The sequence below is a fragment of the Oncorhynchus masou genome, chromosome 15 (genome assembly GCF_036934945.1).
Source record: "Oncorhynchus masou masou isolate Uvic2021 chromosome 15, UVic_Omas_1.1, whole genome shotgun sequence".
NCBI classification, from domain to species: domain Eukaryota; kingdom Metazoa; phylum Chordata; class Actinopteri; order Salmoniformes; family Salmonidae; genus Oncorhynchus; species Oncorhynchus masou.
Genome location: NC_088226.1, coordinates 31,747,797 through 31,768,372, shown reverse-complemented (window position 1 = coordinate 31,768,372; position 20,576 = coordinate 31,747,797).

Here is a 20,576-nt window from a genome sequence, read left to right as displayed (position 1 = left end):
ATAAAAGATAAACTAAAATAAAGCCATGGATTTTTCTCCAATCTCCCCTGGTTCGGAATATATCATTTTCATAGTCATGACACATTGTGTTTAAGTGCTTTGAAAATTAAAATCTGGAAAAACATTTTCTCAATAAAAATTTCAACAAAGAAAAGGCCTGGATTTTTCTCCATTCTCCCCTAAATTAAGTATATATCATTTTCATAGATATGGAACACTTTGTTTAAGAGCTAATAAATACTGAAATCCGCAAAAAAATTATGATAAACCCCCCCCCCCCCAAAAAAAAGGTGTGAATTATTCTCCATCCTACCTGATTCAGAATTTATAATGTTCATAGTCGTGGTACGCTTTGTTTAAGAGCCATAGAAGACTGATTTTTTTTTAATCATAAGGCATGGATTTTTCTCCATCCTCCCCTGATTCAGAATATCATTTTCATAGTCATGACACACTGTGTTTAAGCACTATTCTAAATCAAAAGCGTGTCACATCATAGGTTACAGGTGCATTGGAGAAGAAAGAAATGATGTAAACTGGTACAATGGACTTCTGCAAACTGTTATGCTCACCAAATAAACATGCAACTTTCTGGTCAGACTTTTGTCAAAGCCTATGCTAAAAATGGACTAGAGGAAGTGAATTGTGCAGTTGTATTGGGTCAGAAACATTACTTACACTCATCCGGCTCTGTGAGAGTGGCTTCCTGGAGATCTATTTTTGATTCCAGGTGGAACCCTTTTGGTTCCAGGTGGAACCCTTTTGGTTCCAGGTAGAACCCGGTTGGGTTCCATGTATAACCATTTCCACAAAGGTTTCTACATGGAACCCAAAAGTGTTCTACCTGGAAACAAAAAGGGCTCTGCTATGGGGACAGCTGAATAACCCTTTTGGAATGTTTTTTTCTAACAGTCTACGCCATTTTTTTAACAGTGTACGCATTGTATGCCATTGTTGTATGTTTTCTTGTCTCCATTCAATAAAACAAAAAGATGGCATCGATTCTGTGTGATGTAGAAGAGAACACCACACAAAGAGCCATAATATTAGTTTGAATGAAGTGACTTGATTCTGAATTATACAACAATCTAAGTGATCATGCTGTTTGTATGTGGCTGCTATTAAGGTGAACTGTGTTTGCGTGTGATCAGGGGTGTATTCATTAAGCCAATTCTGTTAAAAAAATGTTTCTTAAACGGAAGTAAACAGAACTAAATGGGGATTAACATACCTGCATTTGTCCAATAGAAACTCTTGTTCGCACCTGTTGGACTAATCACTATACCCTAGATCAGCTCGGTGCAGGCAAGAGTGTTCAAGGCGGTATAGAATGTGTCAATGTTGGTCACCTTGATTACTGAAGGTAACCTCATGATGGGTATAGGGAAAATTCAAGTAGTTGCCTAAACCTATCAATGTTACATTGAGCTGGGTGAATGGAATATGAATAACAGTCATCCAATATGCTGTAATAGCACAGTGTGTGCCAATGCCGCCTTAGCATTACGGCTATTTTCATACTAATTCGTATGCAGAAGTTTATCGAAATGATTACTGGAACGTTAGACGGAAATACAAGTTTTGGCTTTGATATTCGTAATACCTTTCAGATATAAAGATAAGTTGGCGGTTGGTGTAAAAATGTCTTTGTAAGAAAGGAATACAGGTGAGCCTGTGTAACCTCTCCACTAGCCCCCGTGGAAATTGAGCAGCAACAATGGCCTCCTGCCAAAAGCTCACAATTGTCACTGGCTGCAGAACATTGAGCCGGTGATTTCTGTCTATCTGTCCCCAGCACAACCTGATATTCAGGCTAATCAGGATGATGGGCATCAAAATGGACATGTTGAGGCCTTGCCCTGATCCACTAAAATGAGGGCAGAGCAGGTCACACTCAATAAATTGATTTCTATTGCGATTTTAACTACAGAAAGTGAAAGTGCTCCATGTATCCAAACTACTTAGCATGCACATACCTTTAAAAAAATACCACCACAAATATACTGCAGGGCCTAATTTGTGCTACAAAATGGAGAGCAAATGAGATCAGTTTAATTTCAACATTTCAATATCGGGAAGGTGGTCCAATTATCCTCAGGTTTATGAAATGTGTGTTGAGAGTGCTCCAACATATGAGCAGTCATTTGGGCCTAATGTGGTGCTATGGTTTTGAAGTGCAGGATATATCTGTGGAGGTGGTATTTGGTATTTATTAGGAACCCCATTAGCCTACATACACATAGCCTACATACAAGATATATGCAAAAGTATGTGGACACCCTTCAAATGAGTGGATTCAGCTAGTACAGTCAAACCCATTGCTGACAGGTGTATAAACTCTAGCACACAGCTATGTAATCTCCATAAACAAACATTGGCAGTAGAATGGCCTTACTTAAGAGATCAATGACTTTCAATATGGCACCGTCATAGAATGCCGCCTTTCCAACAAGTCAGTTCGTCAAATTTCTGCCCTACTGGAGCTGCCCCGGTGAACTGTAAGTGCTATTATTGTGAAGTGGAAAAATCTAGGAGAAACAATGACTCAGCCGCAAAATGGTGGGTAACACAAGCTCACAGAACGGAACAGTCAAGTGCTGAAGGGCGTAGCGCTTAAAAATGGTCTGCCCTCGGTTGCAACACTCACTACCGAGTTCCAAACAACCTGTGGAAGCAGTTTCAGCACATGAACTGTTCGTCGGGAGCATCATGAAATGGGTTTCCATGCCCCAGCAGCCACACATAAGCCTAAGATCACTGTGCGCAATGCCAAGTGTCGGCTGGAGTAGTGTAAAACTTGCTGCCATTGGATTCTGGAACAGTGGGAACGTGTTCTCTGGAGTGATAAATCACGGAAGTCTGACGGGCGAATCTGGGTTTGGTGGATGCCAAGAGAATGTTACCTGCCACAATTAATCGTGCCAACTGTAAAGTTTGGTGTAGGAGGAATAATGGTCTGGTGTTGTTTTCATGGTTCGGGCTAGGCCCCTTAGTTCCAGTGAAGGGACATCTTAACGCTACAGCATACATTGGCATTCTTGACGAGTCTGTGGTTCTGACTTTGTGGCAACAGTTTGGGGAAAGCCGTTTCTTGTTTCAGCATGACAATGCCCCTGTGCAGAAAGCAAGGTCCATACAGAAATGGTTTGGTGAGATTGGTGTGGAAGAACTTGACTGGCCTGCACAGAGCTCTGACCTCAACCTCATCAAACACCTTTGGGATGAATTGGAACGCCAACTACAACCCAGGCCTAATCGTTCATCATCAGTGCCCGACCTCACTAATGCTCGTGGCTGAATGGAAGCAAGACGTGGAGGCTGTTATAGCAGCAAAGGGGGGACGAACTCCATGTTGATACCCATGATTTTGGAATGAGATGTTCGACGAGCAGGTGTCCACATACTTTTGGTCATGTAGTGTATTAGGAAATACACAAAATATCTAGGTCTAATACATAAAATAGTGAAAATTATAACATAATATACACTACCGTTCAAAAGTTTGGATCACTTAGAAATGTCCTTGTTTTTGAAAGAAAAATTGATCAGAAATACAGTGTATACATTGTTAATGTTGTATATGACTACTGTAGCAGGAAACGGCAGATTTCTTATGGAATATCTACTTAGGCGTACAGAGGCCCGTTATCAGCAACCATCACTCCTGAGTTCCAATTGCACATTGTATTAGCTAATCAAAGGTTATCATTTTAAAAGGCTAATTGAGTAAACCCTTTTTAAATTATGCTAGCACAGCTGAAAACATTTGTCCTGATTGAAGAAGCAATAAAAATGGCCAGAAACAATGAAGTGAAGGCGATTCCATGTGAGAAATTGCCAAGAAACTGAAGATCTCGTACAACGCTGTGTACTACTCCCTTCACAGAACAGCGCAAACTGTCTCTAACCAGAATAGAAAGAGGAGTGGGAGGCCCCAGTGCACAACTGAGCAAGAGGACAAGTACATTACAGTGTCGTGTTTGAGAAACAGATGCCACACAAGTCCTCAACTGGCAGCTTCAATAAATATTGCCCCCAAAACCCCAGTCTCAACGTTAACAGTGAAAGGCGACTCCGGGATGCTGGGCTTCTTCTTCTTATGTAAATTGTATATTTCAGTTTTTTATTTCCAATGTATTTGCAAAAAAAATTGGAAAAAAATATTATTTTATGGGTTATTGTATTGCATAGAGGAATGAGAATTGTTCTCAATTAATCGTAGAATAAGGCAGTAACGTAACAAAATCTTAAATTTAAGCCTAGGAAGACGGTGTGGGCCTTCAGACATGTAGGGAGGCAAAGGTCATTCCACTACACAAGAAAACCAGAGCACCCTTTAATGGTTCAAACAGCTGTCCAGCTGCGGACGTTTGGACATAATTGTGTTTGACCAAATAAAAAGTTATATTACAGAAAACAAATTAAAACCTGTTGGGGATAGGGGGCAGCATTTTCACTTTGGATGAATTGCGTGCCCATAGTGAACTTCATCCTACTCTGTCCTAGATGCGAATATATGCATATTATTATTACTATTGGATAGAAAACTCTCTGAAGTTTCTAAAACTGTTTGAATTATGTCTGTGAGTATAACAGAACTCATAGGGCAGGCAAACTTCCAAACAGAAAGTGGAAATTCTGGTGCTGGTCGGATTTCAAGTCATCACCTATTCACATCCAAACAAGAAATGGATCTCTTCGCCCTTCGTACGCCGTCCACTAGATGTCAAAAGTCAGTAGAACGTGGAATGAAGCCTCTAGTGTGAGGTGGGACTTGATGGGAGGGGAATGAGTCAGTGGTCTGTCAGAATACCAGTTCCTGGTTGCGCACATTATTGTTGATATCGCCTGTGTTCCATTTCTCTGCAGACAAAAACGAATGCTCCGGTTGGAACGTTATTGGATATACATGAAAATAACATCCTGAAGATTGAGTCTCTACTTAGTTTGACTAGTTTATTCGACCTGAATATAACTTTTTGAAATTTTCGTCCGAGTTCGCCTAGACCAGCGCCAGCTTTTGAACTAACCGTGCTAGCAAAAGCAGCTAATTGGGCACCAGTAATGGACATTATGGAACAAAACAACAATTTATTGTGGAACTAGGACTCCTTGCACTGCATTCTGATGAAAGATCATCAAAGGTAAGGGAATATTTATGATGTAATTTCGTATTTCCAACATGGCGGAGATATATTGTTACGTCTTAGCGCCGTTTTAGATTATTGCATGGTATGCTTTTTTGTAACGTTTTTTAAAAATCTGACACAGCAGTTGCATTTTTTTTATTTTTTTTTATTTCACCTGTAACGACGTTCTTCTGTTGAAGGAGGAGCGGACCAAAATGCAGCGTAGTGGTTACTCATGTTTAATGATGGAAAAATGACTTGACATGAAAATACCGAAATGTATAAAAACAACAGACGGAACCGTGAAAAAACTATCCAGCTTATCTAGTGAAACTAAACACAGAGACAGGAACAATCACCCACCAAACACTCAAAGAATATGGCTGCCTAAATATGGTTCCCAATCAGAGACAACGATAATCACCTGACTCTGATTGAGATCCGCCTCAGGCAGCCATAGACTACGCTAGACATCCCACAAAACCCCAAGACAAAAACACACCACAATAACCCATGTCACACCCTGGCCTGACCGAATAAATGAAGAATAAACATAATATAATTTCGACCAGGGCGTGACATCACCTTTATTTAACCAGGTGAGGCTAGTTGAGAACAAGTTCTCATTTACAACTGTGACCTGGCCAGGATAAAGCATAGCAGTGTGAACAGACAACAACACAGAGTTACACATGGAGTAAACAATAAACAAGTCAATAACACAGTAGGAAAAAAAGGGTGAAAAAGAGTCTATATACATTGTGTGCAAAAGGCATGAGGAGATAGGTGAATAATTACAATTTAGCAGATTAACACTGGAGTGATAAATGATCAGATGGTCATGTGCTGGTAGAGATACTGGTGTGCAAATGAGCAGAAAAGTAAATAAATAAAAACAGTATGGGGATGAGGTAGGTAAATTGGGTGGGCTATTTACCAATGGACTATGTACAGCTGCAGCAATCAGTTAGCTGCTCAGATAGCAGATGTTTAAAGTTGGTGAGGGAGATAAAAGTCTCCAACTTCAACGATTTTTGCAATTTGTTCCAGTCACAGGCAGCAGAGAACTGGAAGGAAAGACGGCCAAATGAGGTTTTGGCTTTAGGGATGATCAGTGAGAAACACCTGCCGGAGCGCGTGCTACGGGTGGGTGTTGCTATCGTGACCAGTGAACTGAGATAAGGCAGAGCTTTACCTAGCATGGACTTGTAGATGACCTGGAGCCAGCGGGTCTGGCGACGAATATGTAGCGAGGACCAGCCGACTAGAGCATACCGGTCACAGTGGTGGGTGGTATAAGGTGCTTTAGTAACAAAATGGATGGCAGAGTATTGGAAGCTATTTTGTAGATGACATCGCCGAAGTCGAGGATCGGTAGGATAGTCAGTTTTACTAGGGTAAGTTTGGCGGCGTGAGTGAAGGAGGCTTTGTTGTGAAATAGAAGCCGATTCTAGATGTGATTTTGGATTGGAGATGTTTGATATGAGTCTGGAAGGAGAGTTTACAGTCTAGCCAGACACCTAGGTACTTATAGATGTCCACATATATATTGCAGTCCGCTACAGGATGTTTTTGAGCTGGTCGAGGGCAGTCAGGTCTGGAGTGAACCAGGGGCTATATCTGTTCTTAGTTCAGCATTTTTTTAACAGAGCATGCTTATCTAAGATGGTGAGGAAGTTACTTTTAAAGAATGACCGGGCATCGTCAACTGGATACCCGGGCCAGATCAATTAGAAAGGCCTGCTCGCAGAAGTGTTTTAAGGAGTGTTTGACAGTGATTAGGGGTGGTCGTTTGACTGAGGACCCGTAGAGGATACAGGCAATGAGGCAGTGATCGCTGTGATCCTGATTGAAGACAGCGGAGGTGTATTTGGAGGGCAAGTTGGGCAGGATAACGTCTATGAGGGTGCCCTTGTTTACAGATTTAGGGTTGTACCTGGTGGATTCCTTGATGATTTGTGTGAGATTGAGGGCATCTAGCTTAGATTGTAGGACTGCTAGGGTGTTAAGCATATCCCAGTTTAGGTCACCTAGCAGAACAAACTCTGATGCAAGATGGGGGGCGATCAATTCACAAGTGGTGTCCAGGGCACAGCTGGGAGCTGAGTGGGATTGGTAGCAGGCGGCAACAGTGAGAGACTTATTTCTGGAGAGATTAATTTTTAAAATCAGAAGTTCGACCTGTTTGGTATGGACCTGGAAAGTATGACATTACTTTGCAGGCTATCTCTGCAGTAGACTGCAACTCCTCCCCCTTTGGCAGTCCTATCTTGACGGAGAATGTTATAGTTGGGTATGGAAATCTCAGAATTTAAGCCAGGAGTCAGACAGCAAGGACATCAGGGTTGGCAGAGTGTGCTAAAGCAGTGAGTAAAACAAACTTAGGGAGGAGGCTTCTGATTTTGACATGCATGAAACCAAGGCTTTTTCGATCTCAGAAGTCAACAAATGAAGGTGGCTGGGGACATGCAGGGCCAGGGTTTACCTCCACATCACCCGCGGAACAGAGGAGGAGTAGGATGAAGGTCCAGCTAAAGGCTATCAAAACTGGCCGCCTAGAGGGTTGGGGACAAAGATTAAAGGAGCAGATTTCTGGGCATGGTAGAATATATTCAGGGCATGATGCGCAGATAGTGTATGGTGGGGTGTGTGTACAATGGAGGTAAGACCAGGCACTGGGTGATGATAAGAGAGGTTGAATCTCTGGACATGCTGGTTGTAATGGGTGAGGTCACTGCATGTGTGGGAGGTGGGACAAAGGAGATATCAGAGGTATGAAGAGTGGAACTAGGGGCTCCATTGTAAACTAAAACAATGATAACTAACCTGAGCAACAGTATACAAGGCATATTGACATTTGAGAGAGACATACAGCAAGGCATAAAGTAATCGCAGGTGTTGATTGGGAGAGCTAGCTCAAACAACAGGTGAGACAACAACAGCTAATCAGCTAACACAACAACAGTAGGTAAAATGGCGATGACGAGGCGGAGAGGGTCGGATTAACTACACACAGAGCCTGAGTTTGCAGCTGGGGCCGACAGATAAAAAATAAACAGAATGGAGTACCGTGATTAACGGACAGTCCACCAGGCATCAGCTATATAGCCAAGTTATCATAGTGTCCAAGGGGCAACAGTAGATGGAACAGGGAAGCCGCCACTACGCTAGCGACACGGCGTTTAAAGTTAGTAGTGCTGGCCTAGTAGGAGCGTCTGCTCCAACGGAGGCCGGATGAAGGCACCACTGATGGAGTATTCGTCGGCAGACCAGTCGTGGTGGTGCTGCGGGGCGCCGTGTCGACAGTGAATCCCAAGCCAGATGGTGAAAGAGTTATTGTGGAATTTAGTTGGCTAGTCGGGAGATGTGCCTGGCTCATGGCTAACTGGTGCTAGCTTCGTGGCAGTGGCATTAGCCAATATATTCAATTGGTAGCAGCGGTGATCCGGTGCCACGGTCCAGAGTTTACAGCAAGGATCCGGTGGAGCATTGGGCTCGAGCCGTGTATGAGTGGGGTTCGGGTGAACAGCTGAGTAGGCCTCAGGGATAGCTTCGGTACTGGGTACCACGGTGAGTGCAAGCTAGCTGTGAGCTAGCTAGCTGCAAGTTAGCTGGGAAGATCAGAAGTAGTGGTCCAGGGATTACGGCAGGAATCCAGCTTTGTTGTGGAGAGACAGTCCGATACTGGTATACTAGCGAGTATTATCCAGGCTAAAAACAGGGCTGGTTTCTGTGCAGGAGGTAAAAGCCGCTAGCAGTGGCTAACAATGACTAAATAGCTTGAAGCTAATTAGGTGGTTAGCTTCTGGAGGTTCTTGAATGTGTTCTAAAATTTAAAATAATAGCACTTCCGTATCACATTGGATGAGGCAGGTTACCAGAAGGTAGAATTGAATTAAAAATCGAAAAGAGATTGAAATATATATACAAAAAATATTAAAAATACAAAAGTACACGAGAGGACAAAACAAACACGTCTTCACTGCTATGCCATCTTGGAGGATGATGGCGTATCTTTAATTATTTGTAAAACATGTATATTTCGTCAAAGTTTATGATGAGCATTTCTGTTATCTGGCGTAGCTCTCTGTAATTTCTCTGGATATTCTGGAGGCATTTCTGAACATGGCGTCAATGTAAACCGAGATTTGTGGATATAAATATGCATATTATCGAACAAAAAATAAATGTATTGTGTAACATGATGTCATACGAGTGTCATCTGATGAAGATTATCAAAGGTTAGTGATTAATTTTATCTCTAATTCTGCTTTTGTGACTATCTTTGGCTGGGAAAATGGCTGTGTTTTTTGGATTTGGTGGTGATCTAACATAAATATATGTTGTGTTTTCGCTGTAAAAAAAATAAAAAAATCGGACACAGTGGGTAGATTAACAAGACGTTTATCTGTCATTGGCTGTTTTGGACTTGTTAAAGTGTGAAAGTTAAATATTTCAAAAAACTATTTTGAATATCACGCGCTGCCTTTTCAGCAGAGTGTTGGGGGGGGGGGCGCTAGCAGAACCCCTAGCCATAAGAAGTTAACAACAGACTTTAAGCAGGCTTATAGGGAAGGGCACTCAAAATGCTCAGCAGTGACGCAAATGACATGATTGACTGAAAAAAATTGATAGTAAGAAGATTGTGGGAGCTGTTTTGTTAGACTTCAATACAACTTTTGATGTCATTGATCATAAATGATTGAAAAAACATAGGTGTTATGGATTTGCATCCTTTGCCTTATTATGGATTGAGAGTTGCCTATCTAATAGAACACAGAAGGTTTTTTAATGGAAGCCTCTCATGCAAATTCAGTTGAGTGTGGTGTTCCGCACGGCAGCCGGCTAGGGCCCTTATTGTTTTCTGTTTTTACTAATGACCTTCCACTGACCTCGAATAAAGCCTGTCTGTCTATGTACGCTGAAGACTCAACAGTATACACATCGGCTGCAACATTAAAATACATAACTGAGACACTTAACATAGTGCTCCAGTCAGTTTTAGAATGGGTAACTAGCAATAGGCTGGTGCTAAATATTTAAAACACTGAAAGCATAATATTTTGGACAAATCACTTGCTCAACTATAAACCTAGTTTAGACCTATTATTGAATAATGTGGCTATTTTGCAAGTTGAGGAGACGAAACTGCTGGGTGTAACCCTACATAGCAGGCTGTCATGGTCAAAACATATAGACTTAATGGTTACTAGAATGGAAAGAGGTCTGTCCATGGCAGGGCGTTGCTCTGCCTTCTTCACATCTTAGTCGACCAGACACGTCCTACAGGCCCTAGTTTTGTCTCACCTGGACTACTGCCCAGCTGTGTGGTCATGTGCGGCAAATAAGGACATAGGTAAATTGCTGTTGGTCCAGAACAAAGCAGCACGTATCACACTTAGATGAACATATTGGGACAGTGTCAGTAACATGCATGTCAGTCTCTCCTGGCTCAGAGTTGGAGAGATTAACTGCATCACTATTGGTCGTTTTGATGTGTTGAAGGTACCAAACTGTCTGTTCAAGCAGTTGGCACACAGTTCGGACACTCGGTACAACACAAGACATGCAACCAGAGGTTTCTTCACAGTCCTCAGGTCCAGAACAGAATATGGGAAACGCACAGTGTTAAATAGAGCCATGACTAAATGGAACTCTCTGCCACCCCAGGTAACTCAATCCAGCAATAAAACCAGTTTCAAAAAACAGATAAAAGAACTCCACAAATGGGTCTGTGAAGAGACAAACATTTTATATATCTTGTATTGTACTTTGCACATTACTATGTATTGTGTGTTTGAACTGATATTTAGACTGTGTGAGATTTTAAATGCATGTATTTCAGACCTTGACTAATAATGTTCTGTACTATGTATAATGTCATGTTTCATGTTGACCCCAGGAAGAGTAGCTGATGCCTTTTCAGAGTCTAATGGGGATCCTAATAAATACCAAATTCCAAACATGTATCTGTTGTGTTGTATGATACAGAACAGACGGACAAACCATGCTTATTTTTACCTAATATTTCTAAAGACCCATACCATTCAGTCGTCAGCTAAATTCTGCCAGTCCTTTCAAAAGGGAAATAAAAACCTTTCTTGACAGCCAGCCCTGATTTCCTTTCAAAGTCCTCACTGCTTGCCAGTACATATAAAGCCATCCCTTTTTCTGTCATTTGAGTCAGGTTTTCTGTCCAATTTTATTCCAGTCTGCATCTGAGGACGGCTATAAATGCCTGCCTCCGACAGCTTTGATGTCACTGCTGACCTTTAGGGATTTATTTTCGTTTGGTGCTAATGAGGTGCAAGTGTCAAGCGCATGTTAGTTTGCAATTTTGTCACCTAAAAAATTGCGCAATGGCATTTTCCAGCCATTATGCCAGGTTCTGCAATTAACCTGTTTAACATCAGCTGGCTTGCGACGAGATGGGAGGTGTGGCAATATTTGAGGTGTGTCCTTAAAAACGTTCACCAATATGCCATCCTCCCCTCAACAGCCTCCTGTGATGACAACACAATATATACAATGCCTTCGGAAAGTATTCAGACACCTTGACTTTTTCCACATTTTGTTATGTTACAGCCTTATTTTAAAATTTATAAAATTCATTTTTTTCTTATTCAATCAACACAATACCCTGTAATGACAACAAGATTGGCCTGAATACCAAGCGTCATGTCTGGAGGAAACCTGTCACCATCCCTATGGTGAAGCATGGTGATGGCAGCATCATGCTGTGGGGATGTTCTTCAGCGTCAGGGACTGGGAGACAATGCAGGAGTGGCTTTGGGACAAGTCTCTGAATGTCCTTGAGTGCATCATACCCAAGATGACTCAATGCTGTAATCGCTTCCTCAATGCTGCCAAAGGTGGTTCAACAAAGTATTGAATAAAGTGTCTGAATACTTATGTAAATGTGATATTTCAGTTTTTTATTTATATAAAAAATTCTCAACCTGTTTCTGCTTTGTCATTAGAACGGTATTGTGTGTAGATTGATGAGAGAGAGAGAAAAAACTATTTAATGAAGTTTAGAATAAGTCTGTAATGTACCAAATTATGGAAAAAGTCAAAGGGTATGAATACTTTCCAAAGGCACTGTAAAATACCACTAAAAGCACTGGAAGCAACCACATATTTAGCCATGGAGTATGTTCTGATTGGCCAGTAAGGGATCAAGTTTCGACACACCTTCAAAAAAAATAATCATCAAAACCAAGCCCTTTCGTTCCACTGGCTGCTATTGTGCCCAGTGGTGTAAAGTACTTAAGTCGTTTTTGGGGGTATCTGTATTTTACTTTACTTCGACAACTTTTAATTTTACTTCACTACATTCCGAAAGAAAATGATGTACTTTGTACTTCATACAGTTTCCCAAAAGTACACGTTACATTTGGAATGCTTAGCAGGACAGAAAATGGACAAATTCGCACACTTATTAAGAGAACATCCCTGGTCATCCCTACTGCCTCTGATCTGGTGGAATCACTAAACACAAATGCTTTGTTTTTCTGAGCGTTGTTGTGTGACCCTAGCTATCCATAAATTTGCCGTCTGGTTTGCTTAATATAAGGAATTTTAAATCATTCATACTTTAACTTTTGATAATTATTATAAACTAAGTATATTTAAAACTTTTAGACTTTGACCCAATTAATATTTTACTGGGTGACTTTCACTTTTACTTGAGTCATTTTCTATGAAGGTATCTTTACTTTTACTCAAGTATGAGAATGAAGTACTTTTCCACCACTGATTGCACCCATAATTCTAGTTGTGAAAATAGCTAAAATATATGTAATTTACCATTGTGTTAGGTTTATTAATATAGAGTGTCGTGCCCTGACCTGAGATATCTCTCTTTTCTTTATATTTTGGTTAGGTCAGGGTGTGACAAGGGTGGGTACGCTAGTTTTGTATTGTCTAGGGTTTTTGTAGGTCTAGGTGATTTGTATGTCTATGGTGGCCTGACATGGTTTCCAATCAGAGGCAGCTGTTTATCGTTGTCGCTGATTGGGGATCACATTTAGGTAGGCATTTCCCTTTGGTGTTTGTGGGATCTTGTCTATGTGTAGTTGCCTGTCAGCACGCATTTGTATAGTGGTGGTTTGGTAAGTGGTCATTCTTATAATAATAATAATAATAAACAATGTACGCAAACCTTGGTCCAATCCTTATAACACACGTGACATAGAGTCCTTAAAGTCGACACAGAGGGAGAATTCCGGAATGTAGATTAAGCGGTAGGCGCATAGAGACAGATGTTGTTCGGCTCGCTGCTCTAACATCTACATCTCTTTGTTGATGCCTGTATCTCTCTTTCTCTCTCTCTCCCTTCTCTCTGTCTCCTATTACTTCCTTCTCTTTCTCTCTCTCTTTTGCTGTCTGTGTTTGTCTCGGTCTCTCAGCAGATGCTGTTTCACCTTTGGAAAGCTGTCTGCAGACTGACAGCTGCATATGGTTTTAGAATCAAGAAGACACAGAAACAGAGTTATTTCTTCGTGTCATTTCATCAAGTTTGAACCATGGCTTTATTTCCAGAACTTTGTTTCCAGAAGTCAACATTGCATTTCATTCACATCATAATTCCTTAAAAAATAAGATGTTTCCATAATTTCTAAAAAGCTAATGATGGAGATGGTGACTGCTGTTGGGCCCTGAAGTCTCTCTACCAGGGCCTGTTCTCTGTGTTTTATTAAAGCACCACATACACGTGCACCAGGGCTTTACAGGCCCAACCATTAGTTTAGACCAGCCTTTCCCTTCATCACCCGAATAATTATCCAACAACCAGTACAGTACTCCAGTCCTGTAATAATGTATGCATTTAATACAGCAGGCCTGTTCACTTTTAATGGGTCTGACTGACTTTAGACTCCAATGTCAGGAGAGAAACATTGTGTGACTGTTCATTAATCAAGCACTTTGAACATAAGAATGTGTATCTGACCGACTGGCTTGAGTAGCAGAATTTGGTGCACATTGGATAAAAGTAGAAAATTGTATATCATACACTAATGTTGATGAACAATGGGAAATAAATTATGCTTTGAAAGTTGATAAACTTGTAAACCCACTTTTGAAAAAATTACCATTAAATGTTTTGGTACACCAACTGGAGAGTTCTTCTTTCTCTCCACCCATTCAGCATCATTCACACCCTCCTAAACCTAAGCCCCTCCCATCTCTTTAAGGATTTCCATTTGAGGCCATGTGCTAAGCAGAGTGAGTACGGTAGTGTATTAAACAACAAAATATTTTGAGACCAAAGGCTGGCTTAAGCTACTTCTATCGACATGTCTGTAGACAGATGTCGCAGTGAATATTCTTTTGTCAGTGTCGTTATGAAAAAGCATAAACACAAAAATCAAAGGCTGCATGACTTCAGCAGCCTGGTGGTCCAAAATAACATGACTGGTGTATTTAGACAACTGATAAACCCATCCGTTTAAAAATGTATTTAATATACAGTACCAGTCAAATGTTTGGACACACCTACTCATTCAAGGGTTTTTCATTATTTTTTTACTATTCTCTACATTGTATAATAATATTGAAGACATCAAAACCACAAAATAACATATATGGAAACATGTAGAAACCAAAAACGTGTTATACAAATCAAAATATATTTGAGATTTGAGATTCTTCAAAGTAGCCACCCTTTGCCTTGATGAAAGCTTTGCACACTCTTGGCATTCTCTTGACCAGCTTCATGAGGTAACCTGAAATGCATTTCAATTAGCAGGTGTGCCTTGTGTTGGATCCTGTGTTTTACATTATAGCCATTACCATATATATGATTGAATATTATCTGCTTTTGTCTTGTGTGGATGTATGTATGTGTCATGCAACATAGCTGACTTGAAACGTTGTTAAAAGTTTCAAGGCCATGGGACTTTCTCATGATTGAAAAATAGCATGAAGATGAACTGTTCAATGAGTGGGGGGGAGGGGGCACATTCAGAGCGTGGTGTTGCGAGAACAAGCGGTCTTTTGTTAGATAACAGGAGCCAGGTGCCAGATAACGGTATGGAGCATGAGCGCATGGATGTTCTTCACAGCAACAGTTACATCTATCAACAGAAGCGCCAAGAGGCGGGGACCCGCCTGAGCGCCTGCAATAGGCTGAGCAAGTTTAAACCACGCCCAGTCTCTACTGTGATAGGCCAACAGACGGGTTGGAACTGTCTATCACAGTATAAAGAATAATGTTTACATACATCTTGTCAGTTCCCTGTTCTGCCCTGCTTGGTATTACAGTGAGCCCGTATATACGAAAGTTGCATTTGCTATTTATTACTTAGCTAATAAAAAATACATAGTATAAAATCGGTGATTCTTTGTTATATTTATCCTGATACCAGATTCGAATGGAAGTGGGAACATCCTGTTGGGGGATATATCACATTTACATAAGTATTCAGACCCTTTACTCAGTACTTTGGTGAAGCACCTTTGACAGCGATTACAGCCTCAAGTCTTCTTGGGTATGACGCTACAAGCTTGGCACATTTGTATTTGGGGAGTTTCTCCCATTCTTCTCTGCATATCCTCTCAAGCTCTGTCAGCTTGGATGGGGAGTGACACTGCACAGCTATGTTCAGTTCTGTCCAGAAATGTTTGATTGGGTTCAAGTCCGGGCTCTGGCTGGGCCACTCAAGGACATTCAGAGACTTGTCCCGAAGCCACTCATGAATTGTCTTGTCTGTGTGCTTAGGGTCATTGTCCTGTTGGAAGTTGAACCTTTGCCCCAGTCTGAGGTCCTGAGTGCTCTGGAGCAGGTTTTCATCAATGATCTCTGTAATTTTCTCTGTTCATCTTTCCCTCGATCCTGACTAGTCTCCTCGTCCCTGCCGCTGAAAAACGTCTCCACAACAGGATGTTCCCACTTCCATTCTTCAGCATAGAGATGGTGCTACGTTCCTCCAGACGTGACACCTGGCATTCAGGCCAAAGACTTCCATCTTGGTTTAATCAGACCAGAGAATCTTGTTTCTCATGGTCTGAGAATCCTTTAGGTGCCTTTTGGCAAACTTTTATGTAATCAATTTTATTATAATAATAACGTAACAAATGTGGAAAAGGAGAAGGGGTCTGAATACTTTCCGAATGCGCTGTAGGCAGAAGTGTGCTACATGGCAGACCAATCTGAACTCATCTCTTGGCATATCCAGCCCATCCATTATCTCAGCCAATCATGTCTAGCTGTTAAGTTCCTGCCTTTTTCAGTGGCTCCACCAACAAGGCTAGTAATTGACATTTTTTATTTGTATTTACAGATGACGTACAAGTTTGTTATTGAGTCACATGAAAGTTCCAGAAGGCATTTCTGCCCCCCCCCCCCCCAAAAAGCATTTTTTTTAAATAAATGTTTACGTTCCAATGCCTCTCCTGTGAAGTACTGGCACGATACATACGCAAAGTTTCCTGAAACGAGTCACATATACCTTTATAGTGATGGTGCAGATTTGTATAAAGGCTTGTATACCTACAAAGTAGTATCGTCATCTATATTTATTTTTCATAGTCATACATACAGTAGTTTTAGCATTTAGCATATAGCAGATTCAGCATCCTCACCCTGCACAGCAATACAGTATAATACATGAACAGCCCTGGCTGCAGAATAGTAATCCATATTTTAATAATGTTCTGTGTTCTGCCTGCTGCTGTATCCAGCCTGCTACTCACATCCTCTGGTGTTTTTAATAAGGATTCTGTGACTACATAGGTTTCTGGAGCATACCTCAGGTAAACAGAGTTCATCGACACAAAACCACAGTGAAATAAAACTTTACCTCACTTGAAAGTCTAAAGTTCATATTTACATTATGTTAGGCAGTGCTTATTTTGAGCCGGATCCTCTCAGATTTGACTTACTTCGTTCCGACACCTATTTACCCGAATCCTGTACCTCTCGCGGCATGATTTATTAATTGTTTCACTGTTCGCACTGTAAACATTCTAATAAAAGTGAAGAGCGTTAAATCAAGTTGCGTCTTTGTTATTTATTCTTCCCCGCAGAAAGACCCTCATGTAAAAGCGCGGTCATCCTTCTGTGTAATCATCCTATCCTGTCAGACTGATTCCAGACCTGCTCTCTTATTTGTACTTAGAGGTTATGGGGAGGGCCGGTGCGGTAAGTAACTGATCTTGACACAGGTCTTGGTAGTGGTGGTCAGCTAGTGAAGAGGTCCCTACGTAATCATGTCACCTAGCCTAGGCTAGTCGTCTCCCTACTGAAATTAAAATGTGGGAAAACCAAATAAAAAATGGATAAGAAAAGGTAATCGAGTTTGATGATATTTTGATGACAAAAATCCAGAGAAACCTGGTTAATCGAACCCAGAACTAGTCAGAAAACTGTCAGTGCTTGAGGAGAGGAGTAAGGGGCAAACTGATCCTGATGGCGATGCCTTAGCTAGCAGCACTGTTAATCCCCCCAGTTTAGCATCACCACTGGCACCTCCACTAGCAGGTAGGCCTTCTACTAGCGAGTCATACTCGGCGGGAGAGGGAGACGGGGAGCTAGGGGTGGACAGTGCATCCACCGACAAAGTGCTCAGAGCAGGTGCAATTTGCAGTTCAAGATCAAGCAAATGTTTAACCCCTGGCTTGTCATGCAGATTTCAAAGCTGGGCTGTACAACAAAAGGTAGGGAGCTTGGGTCTAGAAAAGACTGGAGGGATTAAACTAGCTAACAAAAGTGTGGGTGGAATGTACAGTAACATCCTCTGCCTCTGACATAAAAACAGACTGAGCCCTCAGAAAAAGGTTTGTTGAACATGCCTGAACCAAGGCGCATTTGGTGGCAGCAAGCATTGTAGACAAAGCTAAGGACACCCAGGTTATAGTTAACACTTAAAATAACAAAATAGACACTGCAGACAGTCTTCCAAACAGCCTTAGAAGGAGACTCAACATCACAGCCACAGGCCCGCTCATGGCTTTGAGCAAGAAATTGACTGTCAAGAGTGTAATGGACTTGACATGTGAAGAGTCATGTTTTTCCTTTACAAACTTGTTCTGAAGTTATATTGTGATATTTATGTGACATTGATGTCTTAAGAATTCTATGAAATTCAGGTCTTGGCCCCACAGCTGAGAATGTGTGCATATGCATATGGCGGGTGTTCTGCAGTGACGTCTAACCCGTTCCTGTAGACTGATGTCTAGAAAAGTAGGCTATAAGAAATTCGGACTTGTTTAAAGCCTGCAGCTACACTAAAGTATGTAGGCATGCTGTACTGCAGTGACGTCTAAAATGCTTTGAATTAATCAGCACCTTGGAGAGTGCTGTTCATTTCATCACCATAGATAGTAGGCTACTTGGCTGTTTACACGTTGTGTTTGTCACTTTTTTCTCAATGTGTTCTGGTACCTCAGAGCCCTCCGGATACCCCCGGAGGGCTCTGTATTTGGGATTCTGAATTTATTGTTTGAAGGGGTAATCTGTGATTTGTACTTCCATTTTTGGACCTTTAAATTAATGATATAAATCTGTTGATTCTTGAGGAATATATTTTATGAATGCCTTGACCGCTCAGTTATTATTTAAACTGCAGAAAGACCCTTTAGTGTAGTCCAGATACTGTATCTACCTGGTACTATCAGCTTTTCTCCTGCAGTCTTTAAAATGTTCTGAGGAAAACAAAGAAAGTGTGGTAATTAATCCTAATTGGAAATGAGGGAAATCAGCTCCGTGAGTATTAAGGTAATGCACATACATCTACAGTATGTTCCTCATTTGAACCCTATGTTATACTCAAGTTTAATGTATGGCAGTGACACAACTTTAACTTCAGCCTTTAATGAAGATTTTACAAATGGCTTTATTAATTAACGTTATTGTACAGTGTTAGCCACCACCCTTCTTCCTAGCTATGAGGACCATCAGACACCTTAAAGACTATGGGCTCAATTCAATCTGTATCGCTGATGCGTTACAGATAGTGTGTAAAACATTTCAAGTTAATTTCCTATTGAGACGAAATTGCAACATTGACCATGAATGCAGTCTCCTCTAACACTGGAACAATGCGTTTAAATTCCAATTAAGCTGTAATGCTGAATTTCTGTGATACGGATTGAATACTGCCCTATGTATCTATTAATTTGGTATTTCTCATAATTTATATTTGTTTTTATCTGTTTATAGAAATGTTCATGTTCAGTGTTACTGAACACTGTTTTTATTGACCTTTGTGATTATGGTTTATCTGGCAGGTGTAATCAGCATATATTATCCCCCTCCATCTGCTGTTGAATAATACAATACGTGACAATGTGGTTCATTGTCATCTTTCATTGTAAATCCACACAGTCACATTGAAGCTACCGAAAGCCAAGGGCGCTTAACGCTTAACTTGTGGTAAAATCCTTAAGTCTATTGACGCCCCCATCAAAAACTCCCCATCAAAATCTGTCAGTTTAAGCTAGAGATATCCACATGTGTTGCGTCTCAATCCACCACATCCGCCTATGTCAGCCTTCCACATCTGCGGTGGAAGGTGGCTGAGCTACAGAGGTGTTTGTCAGACAATGAGACATCTCTAAAAGTCAGTCTTTTCATGGAAACATATGTAGAGTCTGGAAAATATTCATGGAAAGATCAGATTCTCGCAAACACAATGGTGTTCTCCGTTTTGCTGTATGACCCCCACAAGTACCGTAGGACTCTTCTGAAGGTAGCCTGGTACCTGTTGAAAAAAATGGAAGTATGGAGGTAGTTTTGTGCAAAAAAAGGGGGTTAAATATGTGTCCAAAACCCCAAAATAGTAACTGAGCTTTCTTAATCTCCTAGATATAGGACAGACACTTCAAAACCTTATTCCTTATAATACATTATTTGTGTCACGTTCTGACCATCGTTCTTGTGTGTTTTCCTTGTTTTAGTGTTGGTCAGGACGTGAGCTGGGTGGGCATTCTATGTTGTCTGTCTGGTTTGTCTATTTCTATGTTTGGCCTGATATGGTTCTCAATCAGAGGCAGGTGTTAGTCATTGTCTCTGATTGGGAACCATATTTAGGTAGCCTGTTTTGTGTTGGGTTTTGTGGGTGGTTGTCTCCTGTGTCAGTACCACACGGGACTGTTTCGGGTTTTCGTGGTTCTTGTTTTGTAGTCTATTTCATGTATAGTTTCGTTATTAAAGGAACCATGATTTATAACTACGCTGCGTCTTGGTCCAATCCCTGCTCCACCTCTTCTTCAGATGAAGAGGAAGAAGAGACCAGTTACAATTTGAGTGTTTTGCCATTTATGAATGTCTTATTCAATGCGTTTCTATGGGCTATAGTAGAAAAGGCCAAATTCTATATTATATCAAATAATTAAAACAAATTATAATTATACCTACAGGGTCCTAAAATCAAAAATCAACTAGTTAAATGATCCATGGTATCACCATCTTAAACCAATTCCATATGATAGCTTAGTTGAAGA